This window comes from Nuphar pumila, chromosome 15, assembly GCF_984573655.1.
Source record: "Nuphar pumila chromosome 15, dmNupPumi1.hap1.1, whole genome shotgun sequence".
Lineage (NCBI taxonomy): Eukaryota > Viridiplantae > Streptophyta > Magnoliopsida > Nymphaeales > Nymphaeaceae > Nuphar > Nuphar pumila.
In genome coordinates this window covers 73,486,268-73,505,777 of record NC_143263.1, presented here as the reverse complement: position 1 = coordinate 73,505,777, position 19,510 = coordinate 73,486,268, and the positions used below count along the sequence as shown (strand labels likewise).

General features: G+C 36.0%; 2 non-coding genes across 2 annotated transcripts; both read left to right on the top strand.

Annotated features, from left to right (window-relative positions):
* Positions 1-8,406: 8,406 nt before the first annotated feature.
* LOC149815603 (small nucleolar RNA snoR1) lies at positions 8,407-8,499 on the top strand. Its single transcript, XR_016428150.1, has one exon. It is a non-coding gene; the product is annotated as a small nucleolar RNA snoR1 (small nucleolar RNA).
* Positions 8,500-8,611: 112 nt separating this feature from the next.
* Positions 8,612-8,702, top strand: LOC149815602 (small nucleolar RNA snoR1). The gene has a single exon (XR_016428148.1). It is a non-coding gene; the product is annotated as a small nucleolar RNA snoR1 (small nucleolar RNA).
* Positions 8,703-19,510: the final 10,808 nt, after the last annotated feature.

Genomic DNA, 19,510 nt, shown 5'->3' with positions numbered 1-19,510 from the left:
GTTTCTACATCATTAAATCACCAGTGACCCACTCTATATGATGACTTTACTCTGACTGCAAACCAGGTAGCTTTTACCACATGTCGCCACTTTCAGGATTTAATTAGTTATGCATGCTAATCTTAATATATCCATTCACATAATATGAATAGAATAATGGAGAGTCAAGTCTAAATACAATCTCATCATAATGCATGTTATTAACAATTTATCATACTGACATGCTATCACAAAACAATATCTTTCGAATATGCATGACATGTTACGACTAACATGTGTATACAATCATATCATAATATCATGGGTGATCATTTTATGCATATTATGATCACACTCAAAAGCTATCATACTAATCATGTCAATTTACAACATTACAATAACATGGAACGCAAAAATATTTATTCATATCTAAAATTACTTATAATATCTCTTACCTCGAATACGAATCTTGTGTTCTGATCGCACTTGAATCTCAAGCGGCTCTAATAGAAAGATCTGATCATTGTATAAGTATATTCGTATTAATACACATCACCTTTTATATTTTAACAAAATTATTAAAATACCTCTCCTAAATTGACTCGTGAGACTCTTATTTTTGTGCCCCTGATTCAACAAAAAATAGTGGATACAAAGATTTTCTCTACGATACAAGTCCAACACACCAAGCCTTACTCGATTCCGAGTTCAGAATGCAAAGTTATGCTCATTTTATCAAAATGGATCTTTGGTACATACAAGGGCACTTTGGCTATTTTAATAATAATTTTCAATATTCAAAATTAAATTACAACTTGATCTAGATCCATTTCTAATCTAGATCCAAAATAGTCTGACTAGATCCAGACCCCTAACAGATCTAAATTCAGAATTATCAGACTAGATCCAGTCAGTCCTAGTTCTGATCTGGATTCAGAACTGATCTATTCAGTTGAATCTAGATCTAGTTTTAATTTAGATCCAATACTGATATGAACTAGATCCAGTTCTATTTTGGATCCAAAACTGTCAATCCGGATCTAGACCCATATCTCTTTCAATCTAGTTTTTATTTATGTTGGTCCAGATTACTGAATCAAGAATTGGTATGATCCAGATCAGTCTGGATCCGAATCGAGACCCGAGACCTAGTCAGACCCGAATCAGTCTGTTTTAAACCCAGATTGGTTCGGTTTATCTGAGTCAATCTGATTTGACTCGATTTAGACCGGTTCGGTCTGACCCGGTTTGATTCTGAACTGATTCGAGCTAAATCGATTGGTTCTAAACTGACTGGATCTGAACCGGTTTGACCCGATTTTTTTTTAATGATCTAGTTCATCTGGATTACACTCAGACTGACCTGGTCTAGGCTACACCCAGACCGACACGGTCTGGTCCCCCTTTTTTTAAAAAACTATAAGAAAACAAGCTCACCCCTTCCATCTTTTCCCTTCTCAAACAGTGAGAGGCCGATAGCCAGAGCCAACCCTCTCTGTTTCTCTATATGGCAGAGGGGCCGGCCACTGGCGTCAGTCAGCCGGCCCTCTCTCTCTCTCTCTCTCTCTCTCTCTCTCTCTCTCTCTCTCTCGTAGTTCCCCCCTTTTTTTGTTTCTCTGCAGCTTATCGTCCAACATATCTGCTGACCCTCAATCGATCAAAAAAAGAAAGGGGAAGACCCTTACCTCGTCCTCGCCAGCCGGATTCTGGTGAGTCCCTCTGATCTTTATTTTTTTCTTGTCTATGTGTCCCTCTCCCTCGCTCGGGAGAGGCGGTTCCCCCAAATGGGGAACCACCTTTCTCCTTTTTTTGTTTTTTTTATGACTTTATCCCCTTCAACGATTTCATTAAAGGGGGTTTTTACAACAACCTACAGTCGATGGAGATTTATGGGATCCTAGGCCTTCGAATATCAAAATTTACGGATTTGAAATCAATAAGCAAGTGATTCCAATTAATTGTTAAAAACGTAAAGTTTATGGTGTGGGACACATATTCTCTCTTAAGCACAATCAAAACACTCCTATTTTTCCAGATTAATGTTTGTAAGATTTATTTTCCTAAACCATTCAGTTTGTGAGGAATTAATCAAATTGGATAGTGACAGGTCTATAGCCAGATAAGCGATTGAAGTGGATCACTAACAGTAAAAGCGAGACTTTTTGTTTCAAACCAACGACATGATTGACCCTATTCTTTCAGAGGTGGGCGCAAGGTGGTCGTGGGCCCCATCATGAGTTTTCCTCACTTTGGCGAGGGTTCCTTGTCATAAAAAAAGAAGACATGAGTGACCTTATTAAGAAAAAAAGTATTAACATGGTGGCTAACAGTGGAATCCAAAAATCAAGCAAGCTGTATGGTGCTGCCACATGTGAAAGTCGGTTATTCAGGGATCAACAAGCAAGATAGAGATCAGTGTATAGAAACTCGTTGTCATCCATATGCGATGTATTTTTTTATGTATATATATATATATGCATATTATGTGCATTATATGTAAATAATATATTTTATAATTAATAATGTAATATATATATATATATATATATATATATATATATATATTGTATACATAATATATATTATAATACACATTATATGTGACAATTAGTTATACAATATATACAAGCATATTATGTACATTTTTGTAGAAATATACAGTCGTCATGAGTCAGCCATCACCAAGTTGACTCAGAGAGTCACAAGTCAACCCATGCCGAGTCGAATCGCCAGTCACTGAGTTTTAAAACCATGATTGAGATGTTCAGAATAAATCTGCTATATGCTTATCTATGGCAGCAGAATATCACCGCATATTATGCAGTCATTTTCCTTTGGAAAATGTTAAATTCTAATGTCTTGTTAATAGAATTGTTTTCATACATGATCTTGATAATATTATTGTTTTACTTTCTTCTAAATTCACCGTCATTTAAGTTCATGAAAACTTTGTATTTTCTGGCTTAGAGTTGTTCTATAGATTGTCACTAACTTTGTTTAATCCACCTTACAGTAAGGATTTCTCATGAGAAAAAGGTGGTCTGTCTTCATTAAAGGAATTTTAGAACACAAGGCATTACCTTGCATTGGCATTAAAGTTGTTGAACCTGCTTCTCTCTTTCTCTCTCTCTCTCTCAATTGAGTCCATCTAAGTTCCTTTGTCTATAATCTAACATGAAAGTACTGCAGTAACTATATCTACTAACAAAACATCCCGTTGGTAGATATCATTTGGCATCTTAATCACTTTTTTATTTATCTCTCAAGTCATATCTAATCTCCCCTTTTAGTTTATATCCGATATTGGATGTTTGTTCGGTGTTGTGTATTCACTGCCGAACACAAATTCGTGTGTTCGGATGTGTATGGAGGAATATCTTGGGACCTGTGATAATTCATATGCCAATGTTACCCATGATGATTTTATAATAAAATAGCATATAAAAAAGATAAATAACATATAAAAAAGATAGATATGTGTTTGATGGAAATGTCCTCCCGTAAGATAGATATGCATTCCCGCGAGTCCAAGTTCCCGCCTTGGTTTTTAGCTTGTGTTACAACACATTGCCGCCTTCTCATTTCTGCCTTGTATTACAAAACATTCTCGGATTTGTTCCTACCTCGTGGAGATAACTATAAATCGATCAACTGGTTCGATCATTAGTGGGCGTCATAGGGGGATTTGCCAGCTATATCTTTTTACAATCTTTTCTTCTTCTTCGTTTTTGTTAGGCAGTATAGAAAAAAGCAATGACACACAAACATTCTAACAAGTGTCATTAAGGTGTCGTGAGTACCTTTTCATGTCATCATGCTATTGTTGAAGAACGTATGTCATCGTGAGTGCCATTAAGGTGTTTTGTTATTGCAGGTAGATGTTGGCTTTTCGATGGTTGGAAAATTAAAGATATTTGTAAGACGCTAGGACCTATTGACAAGAATGCTTGGTTACAAATGCGAGAAAGGGTCTCTACCCCATACGGTATCGTTCATTCACTCAGTATATACAATGTAACTCAAATTGCGGTTGTAGTAATCTCATTCCAAGGCGTCCCACGGTGGGACAGGCGGGACTGAGTGGGACGGTTGGGCCATCCCAAGGTGGGACGACCAAGCACTAAGGTCGTTCCAAGGTGGGATGACCAAGCATTAAGGTCATTCTAAGGTGGGACAGGACCAAGCTAGACTAAGTGGGAGGGTCGAGCCGTTAGGGGTGGTGCAAAATCGCTCTCAAGACGAGTACGGAGTCAAGGTGACAAGTTATCCCATCTTTCAGGGAGTAACCAACTAATCTATATAACTTGTTCATGTTTAATTTAAAATTCATTATTATTTTTAGTTTTCAATGTACCTTTAGGTACACAGAGCATTGCCCAACAAGCTACAATGAAATCTCTAACTTAAGAGTAAGTCTCTTTCTCGAAACTAATAGAAACACCTTGGTGCACTCTCAACAAGACCTTACTGCACTCAACAATAGGATTTATCATGAAAAAATGTTTTCCAAAGTTAACACTATGAGAAAAAAACTAGGAAACTTTCATAAATCTAAAGTTTATGAATTCCAAAACAACATAAATGACCTACTATGGCCCATGTATGCGACGATCAACACAAATTTTAGACGAGCAACCATACTTGCTTGTTTTTTCCAAACTAAGCTTGGTTCACACCGAAATATATATATATATTTGTTGTTCTCAATAATCACTTTTCAACAAACCCCAAATACAAAGATTTTTCTCAAGAATGCAATTGGTATAGCCGTTTTAAGCATGACAGAAACATGCAATCTCAAATGCAAAAAATCATGGCAGTTTTAAGCATGACAATAAAAATATGACAGCCACACACTTAAGCATAAATGAATAAGATTGCTCATATAAAATGACAATATCTATTTCAAAATAAAAGTACAATATTGTTTGTGACAACAACTGATTCAAGAATACAAGAACAAGGTTGTTTATATTAACATGACAACAATCCATTAAAATTGAAGTGCAGGGCTATTTTCATTCAACATGACATCAATTCAAAAAAAAAATAACTAAAGTGTAGGACAATTCATAAGAAAACTAAAGTGTTGGGCTGTTGGCATTAGTCATGCCAACAGTACATTTAAGAACTCAAGTGCAGGATTGTTTACATAACATGACAACAATTTATTTAAATACTACAGTGCATGGCTGTTTATAAAAATATGACAACTCATTTAAAAACTAAAGTACAGGGTTGTTTATATTAACTTGACAACAATCCATTAAAAGCTAAAGTGTAGGGTTGTTTGCATTAACATGACAACAACTAAAAAAAAAACAAAAAACTATAGTGCAAGGTCTATTTATAAAAACATGACAACAATCCATTAAAAATTAAAGTACAGGGTTGTTTTTATCAAAACGATATCAATTCATAAAAAAAACTAAAGTGCAGGGTTATTTGCATTAACAGAACAACAATTAATAAAAAGACTAAAGTGCAAGGCTTTTGCATTAGCAACTTAAGAAAAAACTACAGTGCAGGGTTGTTTATAAAAACATGACAATAATCCGTTAAAAACTAAAGTGCAGGGCTATTTTTATCAACATGACATCAATTCATAAAAAAAAAACTAAAGGGCAAGGTTGTTTGCATTAATAGAACAACAATTTATAAAAAAACTGAAGTGCATGGTTGTTTGCATTAACATGACAACAACTAAAAAAAAAACTACGACGTAGGGTTGTTTATCAAAACCTGACAACAATTAGTTGATGAACCAAAAGAATAAGAGCAAAAATCATGTCATCAAAGTGTTTACAAACCATATACTTTTTATGTGTTAAAAGAATGTAAATTAACACCAAAACAGAAAACCATGAGCCTAAAAAAAAGGTTCAAAACATGAAATTGGAAATAATATGTTTTATATTTTTTTTTCACATTTCATTCATAACATCAAAGTACAATTTATGTAATTCAAATAAGTGTTTTGTCATGCCAAAATAGAAAATCACTGTTCATGCAACAAGGTCCAAAAATAGAAAAATTGCAGGCCTCTATTGTTTACATTAAACACGTTTTTTTTCTTTCCATTCTTTTTCCTAATTTTTTATCAGATTTACATATCATATTTCAATTTCTCATTTAAAACTTAGAAGAAATTTCATGGCTCAAAGGAAAGCATCTCAATCATGCCCAAACCAGAAAATTACAGGGCACATATAGGAATAATTTAAAAATAAAAAAATGCAAGCCTTTGTTTTCAAACACAAGATTTTTTTTCACATTGCTTATCAGATTTTAGATTCATATATTTTCATTAAAACCTAAAATAAATCTCAGAACACAAAGAAAAAAAACATCAAACTCATGCCTAAAATAGAAAATTGCAGGGCCTATACATGAATAAAATCTAAAATAAGAAAAATCGCAGGCCTCTGTATTAAAACACACACATTTTTTCTTTCAGATTTGCATGTCAATTTCAAATTCACAATGTTCTCATTAATTCCCTAAAGAAATTTCATCTCAAAAGAAAACATCTAAATCATAACAAGAACAGAAAATCATATTGCCTTAATAGAAAATTTTTAAAACTAGAAAAATTGTAGGCCCATGTATTAAAACACATTTTTTTTTTCAATTTTGTATATCAATTTCTGATTCATATATTCTCATAAATATACCCAAAAGAAATTTCATGACTTAAAAGAAAACATCTAAATCATGCCCAAACCAGAAAATCACAAGTCTATTTGGAGATAAACTCCAAAACAGAAAAATCACAATCCTAGGTATATATCAAAACACACACACACACACACACACACACACACACACACACACACACATATATATATATATATATATATATATATATATATATATATATATATATATATATTGACTTGGTTTAGCATAACGTAACAAAAAGAAAACAGAACATAAACCAAAACAATCACAAAATTTTGCACCAATTCCATAATTTTGGTCATTCACACACTCAAATTGTGCCTACACATGCCACTAATATGAAGGAAATGATCGACACCTATCTTTAATCGCTATTTTGACATGCACAATCCTTAAGTGCATCTCTAGTATGCTTCCTTGGCTGCTCTTCCTCCTTAGGGTCGACCCACACAACAAACAACGAAAAGAAAACAAAAAGAATCAAAATACTATAATGATTGATCCAAAACAATATGGGAGAAGGAGATTAAGAGGAGGAAGGGATTGAATGGTGTATCACTGGTCATTCTATCTTCGATTGGGCGTTCCAACATTGTAGGACATGCTCAGTTGTCAACGAACTCCTTCTCAGTTGGCAGTGGTGTATTGTTGTTGTAGGCGCTGCCTTGGTCACTAGGGTGGACCCATCTCCGACTGCAGTGGCTTAAGGGACACAAACTTCTTTTGTCGGAGGTTCAGCTACGTATGCTAATTGTAGTGCACTACAACATTTTTTCAAGAACATGAATGCCTCGATGAAAGAATGCAAAAGATGAACTTAAATGAAAAAAGAAAGAAATATATCCATGCATTTAGGTTTTGCATAATTGGTTGAGTTACATCTCGAGTTAGAGGTTGTGTTGAGTCAATTCCCTGAAGGAGTCGGGGTTTGGGACTCGTGTTGAGCCTTGGACTTAGTTGGAGTCAACTTTGGCTAGATGAGCTAACCATGTTTGCTACTGTCACTACAAGAAAATTGTTAATTAGCGACGGAAATTTGCGACGGATTTTTTTCGTCGCTAATTAGCGACAAATTAGCTAGAGATACAATCTGTCGCTAATTCGCGACGGATTAGCGAGGAAACAACTTTTATCGCTAATCTGTCGCTACTTAGTGATGGATTAGCGACTGCAATTTTTTGTCGCTAATTCTTATTACAAGAACACCATTTTAGCGATGGATTTAGAGAGGGAACTCTGTCGTCGCTAATTAGCGACGGCGTAGCGACAAAATATATTCCGTCGCTTTTTTGGTATTTTGATTTATGACGGCTTAGCGACGGAATTATTCCATCGCTAAGCCGTCGCTAAATGTCGCGTAAATCCCTAATCCCATCCCTCTTTCTCTTTTTCCTGTTTCGCTGTCTTGCTCCCGCCCGCCGCCCTCTCCCTCCCGCCGCCCGTCGGCTCTCGCCACCGCCCGGCCGCCTCCGCTCGCCAGCCGCCGCTCCCCGTCCACCGCTCGCCAGCCGTCGCTCGCCAGCCGTCCACCGCTCGCCAGCCGCCGCTCACCAGCCGTCCACCGCTCGCCAGCTGCCGCTCCCCGTCAGCCTCCCGCCACCGCCCGGCGACGCGCAGGTAATCATTTGCATTTGCATTTTCTTCTTCTTCTTCTTCTTCTTCTTCTTCTTCTTCCTTCGATTCCTCATCTGCATTTTTGCTTCCTCCGAAACTATCTTTTTATGATTATGTCTTCTTTTTCATTTTTTTCATGATGTTTAATGCTTCTTCTGACACCTCTTGTACGAGAACAACTTTCAAAGCTTGTTCTTTGAGCAGAGATAAGCAAACTGTTATGAGCGATTTCCTCCATTTTTGTTATTTTTTGCATTTTGTTTTATGGTTTTCATGTGACATCTTTCTTACATTATCTCCCGCTATTTTTCTATATTTTTTTATTTATTTATGTTATGTCCATGATGATTATTTCTTCTTCTGACACCTCTTGTATGAAAACTATATCTTGAAGTTGTTCCTTGAGCACATGCAAGCGACTATCTGACCTATTTTCTATAATCTTTTTGAGGTTTTAACCGAATTACCAGTTTGTTTTCCAAGTGTTATTATTTGGAATATTTGTTTGGGCTAATGTTTGTTGGATGGGAAGATGTAACATCTTGTGCCATGTTTGTGTTAAGAAAAGGATTTTTGCCATTATTTTCCTTCTATTCAGTTTATTTTTCCTTTCCCTTTATTTCTTTTAATGATTGGGGAAACAAAAGGCATGATAGAAAAATATGAGTTTTAAAAGATTTTGATTGAGAAAATGGGAACAGAGAAATCCTAAAGAGAGTATATCATTATCCCATTTTTAATTGGTTGTGGTTTAGTTTATTGTATATTTTGCAAATGGTTTCTTAGTGTGTCTCTCTTTTTTATAATCTGTTAGGCAAGTGGTTGTTTAGTATTTCTCTGTACTGGTTTATGAAATTTTTGTTTTGTCACCTCTTGTATAAGAATGATCTTCTATAGATCGTCCGTTGAGCAGAGATAAACAATTTATGATCCATTTCCTATTTTTTCTTTGTTCTATTTTTCTTTGTTTAGTCTTTTTGCTTCCTTTGCATAAGTGTTTGTGTTTCTCTAATTAGCTTCAATATTCATTGCAGTACATTACTTGCACACTTTATTTCATCGCATTTCATCATTAGATATATCATCAACAATTTAGTTGTTTTTTGCATTGCATAAGTGTTTGTGTTTCCCTAATTAGCTTCAATATTCATTTTAACACAGTGTTTTTTGCAGATTTCTCAACGAAACTCGCTTGTGCCCCGCCACCCGTGGTAAGTAAGTGACAAAAACAATGCAAATCGGGTAAATACCTGTGGTGAGTAAGTGATGCAAGCGCATCACATGTTATTTAATTTATTGAATGTAACACTTTATTGTTCACACACTCACTTAGTTGTTGATATCTAAGACTGCTTTGTTGGAGTTCGGAGATCATGCTGAACATGATTTTAATGTATGAATATGAAAGTGTTCTTATTTTTTGAGTACGGAGTCCATGCTATGCATGGTAGTAGTTAGTGGGATATTGAAGTGTGTTTGCTGCAGGTACATGTTTGACATTTGTTTGATATGAATTATTTCGATGTATTGCAATGTTTGATGTGATTGTATCCATGCTTACATATAGTTACTTTCAATTTGATTATGTCTTCCATGTGAAATTGTATACTGAAAGCATGCTTCAAATGAATGTATCGTGTCATGAATAGTTTGCACATGAAAATATTAAGTTATCAACGCATGCATCATAATTCTTGTGATTGTATGACATCATATATTGCATGATAAATTTGATATTTTCTTCATCATAGCATTTTGATGGTTCTTTTTTAACTGGTTAGGATACTATTCGTAACATCATACGACAGAATGACTGCAAACCGTGAATGGATGTACCGTAGGATAGTGGACAATGAGTTATCGCATGAATATATGGATGGTGTTGACAGTTTTATTGAATTTGCAACGGCAAGTGTCAGTACGGTAGATCCCACAGGTCGGATTAGGTGTCCCTGCAAGATTTGTAAGAATAATCGATTTGTAGAACCTCATGGCGTTAGACATCACCTATACAGGAAGGGTTTTGTGAGTGATTATTAGAACTGGACGTTTCATGGAGAAGAATTTAGAAACGATTTTGATGCACGAGTGAATGTGGTGCACGATAATCCATATACGAATTTGATATTTGATGCCGCAGGAACAGAACTGGGTTCTGCTATGAGTTTTAGTGATGTAAGAACTGTCGTAGATGAAGAATCACCAAACGATGCAGCTAGTAGATTTTATGATTTACTTAGAGATGCTGATGAGCCACTTTGGAACGGTTGTGAGAGTCACACTATCTTGTCTGCAGTTCTTCAACTAATGAATTTGAAGTCCGAGTATAATTTGAGTCAATCATGTTTTGACCATTTGTGCATGATTGTGAAGAGTATGTTAACTAAAGATGAGAAATTGCCACAAAATATCTATCGTGCGAAAGTTATGGTCAACGCTCTAGGTATGGGTTACAAAAAGATTGATGCTTGTCCAAATCACTGCATGTTGTATTTCAAGGAGTAGGAAAACGATATATCATGCCCGTCATGTGGGCATCCTCGGTTCAAGCCAAAGACAAGAGACAATGGTAGCACGAGATCAAAGGAAGTTTCATACAAGTCGCTCCGCTACTTTCCTATCACTCCTAGATTGCAGCGATTGTATATGTCTTCAAGGACAGCTAAACACATGAGATGGCATGCAAATAAAGTTCGACACGATGAAAACAAGATCACGCATCCTGTTGACGCTGAAGCTTGGAAGCACTTTGATCGTACTCATCAGAACTTTGCAATGGAAGTGCGAAATGTTAGACTCGGTCTATGTACAGATGAATTTAATCCATTTGGGGGTAGATCAACTCCATACTCATGCTGGCCAGTATTTGTAACTCCATACAACCTTCCACCAAGCTTGTGTATGAAACGTCCAAATCTTTTCTTGTCTCTGTTGATCCCTGGTCCGACCTCACCTGGCCAAAATCTTGATGTATATCTAAGGCCATTGATTGATGAATTAAAAGTACTGTGGGATGACGGTGTTACCACGTATGATGCCCACAAAAAACAAAATTTCAACATGAAGGCCGCTGTTCTATGGACAATCAGTGACTTCCCTGCATATGGTATGTTATCTGGTTGGAGCACACATGGGAGGTTGGCTTGTCCGTACTGCATGGAGGATTCCAAAGCTTTTAGATTGAGGCATGGAAGGAAGCCTTGCTGGTTTGATTGCCATCGTCGATTTCTACACAGCGATCATCCGTTCCGACGTCAAAAGAATGCATTTACAGCAGGCACAACTGAAACAGAAGGTCCATCCTCAAGATTGTCTAGCATAGAGATTCTAAGAAGATTGCGATACTTTCCAGATGTATTAACAGATGCCCGCAGTCCTACACCCTTCCGTGGATTTGGGAAGGATCACAATTGGACGAAAAAATCTATTTTTTGGGAACTACCGTATTGGCCGACCCTATTGATACGACATAATTTGGATGTGATGCATGTAGAGAAAAATGTGTTTGATAATGTGTTCATTACAGTAATGAATATTAAAGGAAAAACGAAGGATAATCCGAAGGCCCGTATGGATTTAAAATTAATATGTAAAAGACCAGAATTGCAACTCAAAGAGTATAATGGCAAAGTACTGAAACCAAAGGCGAAGTACGTGCTCGGACCTGATCAAATAAAACATGTATGTCAATGGTTGAGACAACTGAGATTTCCAGATGGATATGTCTCTAACATTGCTCGGGCTGTGAAGATTGACGATGGACAGTTATATGGGTTGAAGAGCCATGATTGTCATATCTTTATGCAACGATTGATACCCCTAGCATTCCATGATATGTTAGACAAACCTATATGGGGGGTATTGTCTGAGTTGAGCGGATTTTTCAGAACATTGTGCGCATCGGAGGTCATTGTATCAGATGTAAAGAATCTCGAGGACTCTGTCATCACCACTGTTTGTCTGTTAGAAAAGATATTTCCGCCAACATTTTTCGATGTTATGGAACATTTGATCATACATCTGCCATATGAACTAAGGGTTGGTGGCCCTGTGCAATATCGATGGATGTACCCATTTGAAAGGTATATGTTTTTTTATATTTGTCTCTTTAATGACAGATATTTAAAATTTGAAATGTATATTCTTGTCAGATGCATGTTCGACCTAAAAAAAAGGTTCGTAATAAAGCAAGAGTAGAAGGCTCTATTTGTGAGGCGTACACTTTAGAAGAGATTTCAGATTTCTCATCTATGTACTTCGAACCTCATATTCCAACACGTTACACATGCCCGCCCCGTAACGATGATGGAGAACAAGTAACTGTCGTTGACAAGCTGTCAATATTTCAACCACTTGGGCATGCATTTGGTAGTTGCTGATCAAGGCTATTGACAGATCGAGAGCAAGATGCAACACACATCTATATTCTTTTTAATTGCTCTGCGATCGACCCATTCATCGAGTAAGTACATGTATACGCAACTCAATTATAAAACCTTTTATGTTCTATATGTGGATACATGGCTCGGTAATATAAGTATTTGTGGTTTGCAGACGATTTGATCTGGAGTTGCAAAGCGAAGTTTCACATCTCACTGATGCAGAAGTACAAAAAGAACGTGAAACTAAGTTTGTGGAGTGGTTGAAACAGTTGGTAAAAAAGCTAACATAAATTTTGTACTTATAAACAACACTAAGTTACTTAATTGATCGTGATCACAATAATTGTTTATGTCTGTGCGTAGGTTCGCCATGGTGATGTTAAAGATCAAGGAATATGTGATTTAGAAAATGGTCCGACCAAAGTTGTGCAATGCTACAACGAGTATATCGTAAATGGTTATCGATTCCATACAAAAGACTACGGTATAAACAAATCAACGATAAATAGTGGCGTGTGTGTCAAGGGTAGCAACTACGGTGAAAATGAACATGATTACTATGGTGTTATAGAGGAAATAATGGAGTTGACTTACTTAGGCATGAATAACAGGGTTACGATATTCAAGTGTCATTGGTTTGATCCAACTGCAACAAGACTCAACAAAGCTTCAGGCATTGTGGAGGTGAATCATAAATCCAGGTTTGGAACATATGAACCATTTATATTAGCCTCGCAAGCTCAACAAGTTTATTATACTTCATATCCGAGTATAAAAAAGTCAGATAGAAAAGAATGGTGGGCAGTTTGCAAGGTGAAATCCAAACTATACCCCGAGTATGATCAGTTACAGGAAGATGAGTTAGCTGAAGACAGTGATTACTATCAATCAGATGATGTCTGTGACTTCGCTTATGGTCACGATGTTGCGCATGATATGCATGTCATATCTCCATTGGCTGATGAAACATTCATAGAGGAATGTGATCCAAATGATGTACCAAGTGGATGGGCAAACAATGAAGAAGAAGAAGAAGAAGAAGAAGAAGAAGAAGAAGAAGAAGAAGAAGAAGAAAGTCAAACTAGTGACAAGGAAGAATTCTCAAGCTAGTGAGCAAAATCTTATACTACAAACCTCTATTTAAATGCATTGTAATACTTGATGTGAGTTGTATTGCAATACTTGGTGTGAATGATTAAAAATTTTATTTGAATGTATATTAATACTTGATACGAATGATTCGAATGCATTGTAATACTTGATGTGAATGATTTCAATTATCTATATGTATTATAATTTATGCAATTAACGAATGATTTGAATTAGTGCAATACTTGATGTCAATGATTTGAATTATTTGAATGCATTGCAATGCTTGATGTGAATGACTTGAATGCATTGTAATACTTGATGTGAATTATTTGAGTGTATTGTATGACATATGTTATTTGTTAGAATATGGTTCGTGGAGGTTATAGTGGTCGCTCATCCAGTAGTAGCCAGGCTCAGCCTTCATCTTCACGGGCTCCTGTGATAGGTATATCATATAACTAATTAGATGCTTGATTAGTTCAAATGCACATTCTGAGAATTTCTAATGTATTTTTTTACAGATGATGTTGCGCCTGTACACGACCCACCTACACCAGTTCATCACACAAGTCAACAGCCAACACAGGAAACAGGGTCTTCTCAGGCTGGCACAAGAAGACTCATTCGAATAGTGTATATCGATAATCGACCGTAAGTATTTTGTTTTCAATTATTGCATATCTTTTAAATATTTTATATTGATATTTACTGTGTAACAATTCATGTGCAACACGAGGTTTGAGCCACAAGAAGTAGTACGAGAGATTAGGAATTCACTTCTTCAACATCTACCAGGACCAGTTGCTCAATGGAAAGAGTACCCAAAGGAGGTGTTAGACAGATTGTGGTCCTCATTCATGGTATACAGTTGTTCCTCATAGTTAATGTGTTTCATATTTAATTTATTTAAGCAATGTCTACTAACTTTCTGAAAATATTTGTAGGCTTCGAATCGCTTCGCAACTACGGTGGAAGAAAATGATGCAAGGAAGGTGTGGCAGAAGGTGGTTGCCAATCAATTTGCAGACATGTTGCACACTATGAAGACTGCAGCAAAAAAAGCATCTGACGTAGTAGATGATCCATTACTGTGGAAGGGCCATGGTCCTATTAATATCAGGAGAGATTACTGGGATGAAATGTGCGATAAGTGGGTGGGAGATGCATTTAGAAATTGCTCTGCGAAGGCTGCACAAAATCGATCGAAGATGCCCGAAGCCCATCTACACACAGGTGGATCTAAGACATTTGGGAGCCACCTAAAGAAAATGGTAACTCATCAATCTATAATATTAATTTTATAAGTATTGTTGCAAACTTGTGTACTAAATCTTTTGTCATTTAACTTCGCAGAAAGCAGAAAAAGGAGGCCGTGTACCATATAAGGATGTGTTTGTAGAAACACATAAACGGAAGACCACGGGAGTCTTCATATCAGAGAAGGCGAGAACGACAACGGTATGTATTAATTCTATTAATAATCATTGCAATATATATGCAAGTTATCATAATGTTATCATTAATTATTAATGAATACTTTAAACATTATTTTGTAGAAGGCATATGAGCAACAGATGGTAGAGCGATATGGCGATGACGCTACTCAGCATCCATCATTTGATCCTACAGCATGGGTGACTGCAGCAGTTGAACCCAAAAAAGGTCGCGTGTTCGGGTTTGGGAGTAATATGAACACTTCACCAGTTATTAGTTCTTCCAGTTACGGCTCACCGACTTCTTGCGCCGACATAAGCTCCAAGCAGCCGACTATTTTTTCCGGTGATGATGTACGCTCGATCATTAATGAATCACTGAATAACTACTTTCAATACACTGTCGCCCCCTTTCTCCGAAATGAGATCAAGGCCGCTGTTCAGGATAGGGGATCTTCGATTCCAGGTCCCTCTCAGGTATAATCACATATTCAGTTTTTTGACTGCCTTAGAGCATATATGAGCATGCTATAATAATATATAGAGTTTTTTTATTACATTAGAGCACATATGAGCATGCTATAATCACATATAAAGTTTTTTTGTCTGCCTTAGAGCACATATGAGCATGATAGAATCACATATAAAGTTTTTTTGACTGCATTAGAGCACATATGAGCATGATGGAATCACATATAAAGTTTTTTTGACTGCATTAGAACACATATGAGCATGCTATAATTACATATTCAGTTTTTTGACTGCCTAAGAACACATATGAGCATATTATAATCACATATTCAGTTTTTTGACTGCCTTAGCACACATATGAGCAAGCTATAATAACATATAAAGTTTTTTTACTGCCTTAGAACACATATGAACATGCTATATATCATTTATGATAGAATCACATATAAATTTTTTTGCTTTGCCTGCCTTAGAGCACATATGAGCATGCTATATTCACATATTCAATTTTTTGACTGCCTTAGCACACATACGAGCATGATCGAATCACATATATAGTTTTTTGTCTGCCTTAAAGCACATCTGAGCATGGTAGAATCACATATAGAGTTTTTCTAGATGTCTTAGAACACATATGAACATGCTATAATCACATATTCAATTTTTTGACTGCCTTAGCACACATATAAGCATAATAGAATCATATATATATATATATATATATATATATATATATATATATATATATAACTTTTTGTCTGCCTTAGAGCACATATGAGCATGATAGAATCACATATAAAGTTTTTTTGACTGCATTAGAACACATATGAGCATGCTATAATCACATATTCAGTTTTTTGACTGCCTAAGAACACATATGAGCATATTATAATCACATATTCAGTTTTTTGACTGCCTTAGCACACATATGAGCATATTATAATCACATATTCAGTTTTTTGACTGCCTTAGCACACATATGAGCATGCTATAATAACATATAGAGTTTTTTTACTGCCTTAGAACACATATGAACATGTTATATATCATTTATGATAGAATCACATATAAAATTTTTGGCTTTGCCTGCCTTAGAGCACATATGAGCATGCTATATTCACATATTCAATTTTTTTACTGCCTTAGCACACATACGAGCATGATCGAATCACATATATAGTTTTTTGCCTGCCTTAAAGCACATCTAAGCATGGTAGAATCACATATAGAGTTTTTTTAGATGCCTTAGAACACATATAAACATGCTATAATCACATATTCAATTTTTTGACTGCCTTAGCACACATATGAGCATGATAGAATCATATATATATATATATATATATAACTTTTTGTCTGCCTTAGAGCACATATGAGCATGATAGAATCACATATAGACACTACAAGAAAATTGTTAATTAGCGACGGAAATTTGCGACGGATTTTTTCCGTTGCTTATTAGCGACAGATTAGCTAGAGATAGAATCTGTCGCTAATTCGCGACAGATTAGCGAGGAAACAACTTTTATCGCTAATCTGTCGCTACTTAGCGACGGATTAGCGACTGCAATTTTTTGTCGCTAATTTTTATTACAAGAACACCATTTTAGCGATGGATTTAGAGAGGGAACTCTGTCGTCGCTAATCCGTCGCTAATTAGCGATGGCGTAGCGCCAGAATATATTTCGTCGCTTTTTTGGTATTTTGGTATTTTAATTTAGCGACGGAATTTTTCCGTCGCTAAGCCGACGCTAAATGTCGCGTAAATCCCTAATCCCATCCCCCTTTCTCTTTTTCCTGTTTCGCTGTCTTGCTCCCGCCTGCCGCCTTCTCCCTCCCGCCGCCCGTCGGCTCTCGCCACCGCCCGGCCGCCACTTCCCGTCCACCGCTCGCCAGCTGCCGCTCCCCGTCAGCCTCCCGCCACCGCCCGGCGACGCGCAGGTAATCACTTGCATCTTCTTCTTCTTCTTCTTCTTCTTCTTCTTCTTCTTCTTCTTCTTCTTCTTCCTCCGATTCCTCATCTGCAGCCTCCAGGTCATTATTTTTGAAGTTCATATGATTACGAAAATTGGGAGAAATTCGGGGTTTGGTTGATGTAGGTTTCGAATGATTTTTAAATACATACTTTTTTTTGGGGTTTTGATTTTTAGTGTTTCGATTTTGGACATGGGTGAACGGTGAATCGGTGATGGCTTGATGGGGCTTTCCAAATATATAGGAATTTTGTTTCTAAACTAATTTGATTAATTTGTTGTTACTTGTTAGTTGCTGCTTGTTAATGATTCATGAATGATAAAGTTAGAGTTTAGAATTTTTTGCACAGTTTGTCCATCACATTTTCAGTTGCTAGATGGGATCTCAGTGTCATGTAGATGGCTATATATGTTTTTTTTTCTGATTTCTTGAAATAGTGTTGCTAAAAGAATATGTTTGGGATTTTTATGCATCTCATTGCAACAGATTTTTTTGGTTCAGTTACTTCAGTTGGAGTTTTTTTTTTGTTTGATTTAAGCATGTGAATGTGAAGATGTGTGATGTCTGTGGTTGGTTGACTAGGCTATTTTTTTGTTTTAAATGTTCTGTTATAAGTTATGACCCGCCTGTAGCATATAAGCAGGTGTCCGCTTCGAATTTCCGATGATGATTGTATCATCAGATTGAAATTTAGATAACGGTTTTCCATGGTTGGATTGGGATACAACTGAATCCACGTATTTATTCATATTTTGGTTCTGATTTGGGCAAAATTGTATAAACAGAGTTCCTAACTTCTATTTTGATATTTATTTCATAGAATCTTTTTTTGCTTTCTAGAAATTGCAGAAGGGTCTCTGATTTGCCTATTACCCCCTGGAGTGCCATTTTGCTACGAATTGCATGAGTTTTATTTTTTAAAAATAATAGCAAGTCTAGAAACTCTTGTTGCATGCGTAAACTAGATTAGAAAAACAAAACATTTATTTGATTATTTTGTGAATATTTTGTGAATATTTTTTAGAATTACTAGTTTATAAAGAATCTTTTAATCCTAGTATTTATCTATGTTTAGGCAAATGACAAATAGAATAATCATGGTTTTAGTAAAGCCATCAATATCGAACTGAGATATAATTGATTGTGGGTTTGGATCTGATCATATTTGGGTTTATTTATGTAATTAACCAATCCTATGCGATAAGGTATCAATTGCTATGTCAGGGTAGAAATCACAATCCCTCCACATGTGAATTGCTTCTTCTTAATTCATTTTTTCCATGATGTTCAATGCTTCTGTTTCACTTTATTTCATCGCATTTCATCATTAGATATATCATCAATAGTTTAGTTATTTTTTGCATTGCATAAGTGTTTGTGTTTCCCTAATTAGCTTCAATATTCATTTTAACACAGTGTTTTTTGCAGATTTCTCAACGGAACTCGCTTGTGCCCCGCCACCCGTGGTAAGTAAGTGACAAAAACAATGCAAATCGGGTAAATACCCGTGGTGAGTAAGTGATGCAAGCGCATCACATGTTATTTAATTTATTGAATATAACACTTTATTGTTCACACACTCACTTAGTTGTTGATATCTAGGACTGCTTTGTTGGAGTTCGGAGATCATGCTGAGCATGATTTTAATGTATGAATATGGAAGTATTCTTATTTTTGGAGTACGGAGTCCATGCTATGCATGGTAGTAGTTAGTGGGATATTGAAGTGTGTTTGCTGCAGGTACATGTTTGACATTTGTTTGATATGAATTATTTCGATGTATTGCAATGTTTGATGTGATTGTATCCATGCTTACATATAGTTACTTTCAATTTGATTATGTCTTCCATGTGAAATTGTATACTGAAAGCATGCTTCAAATGA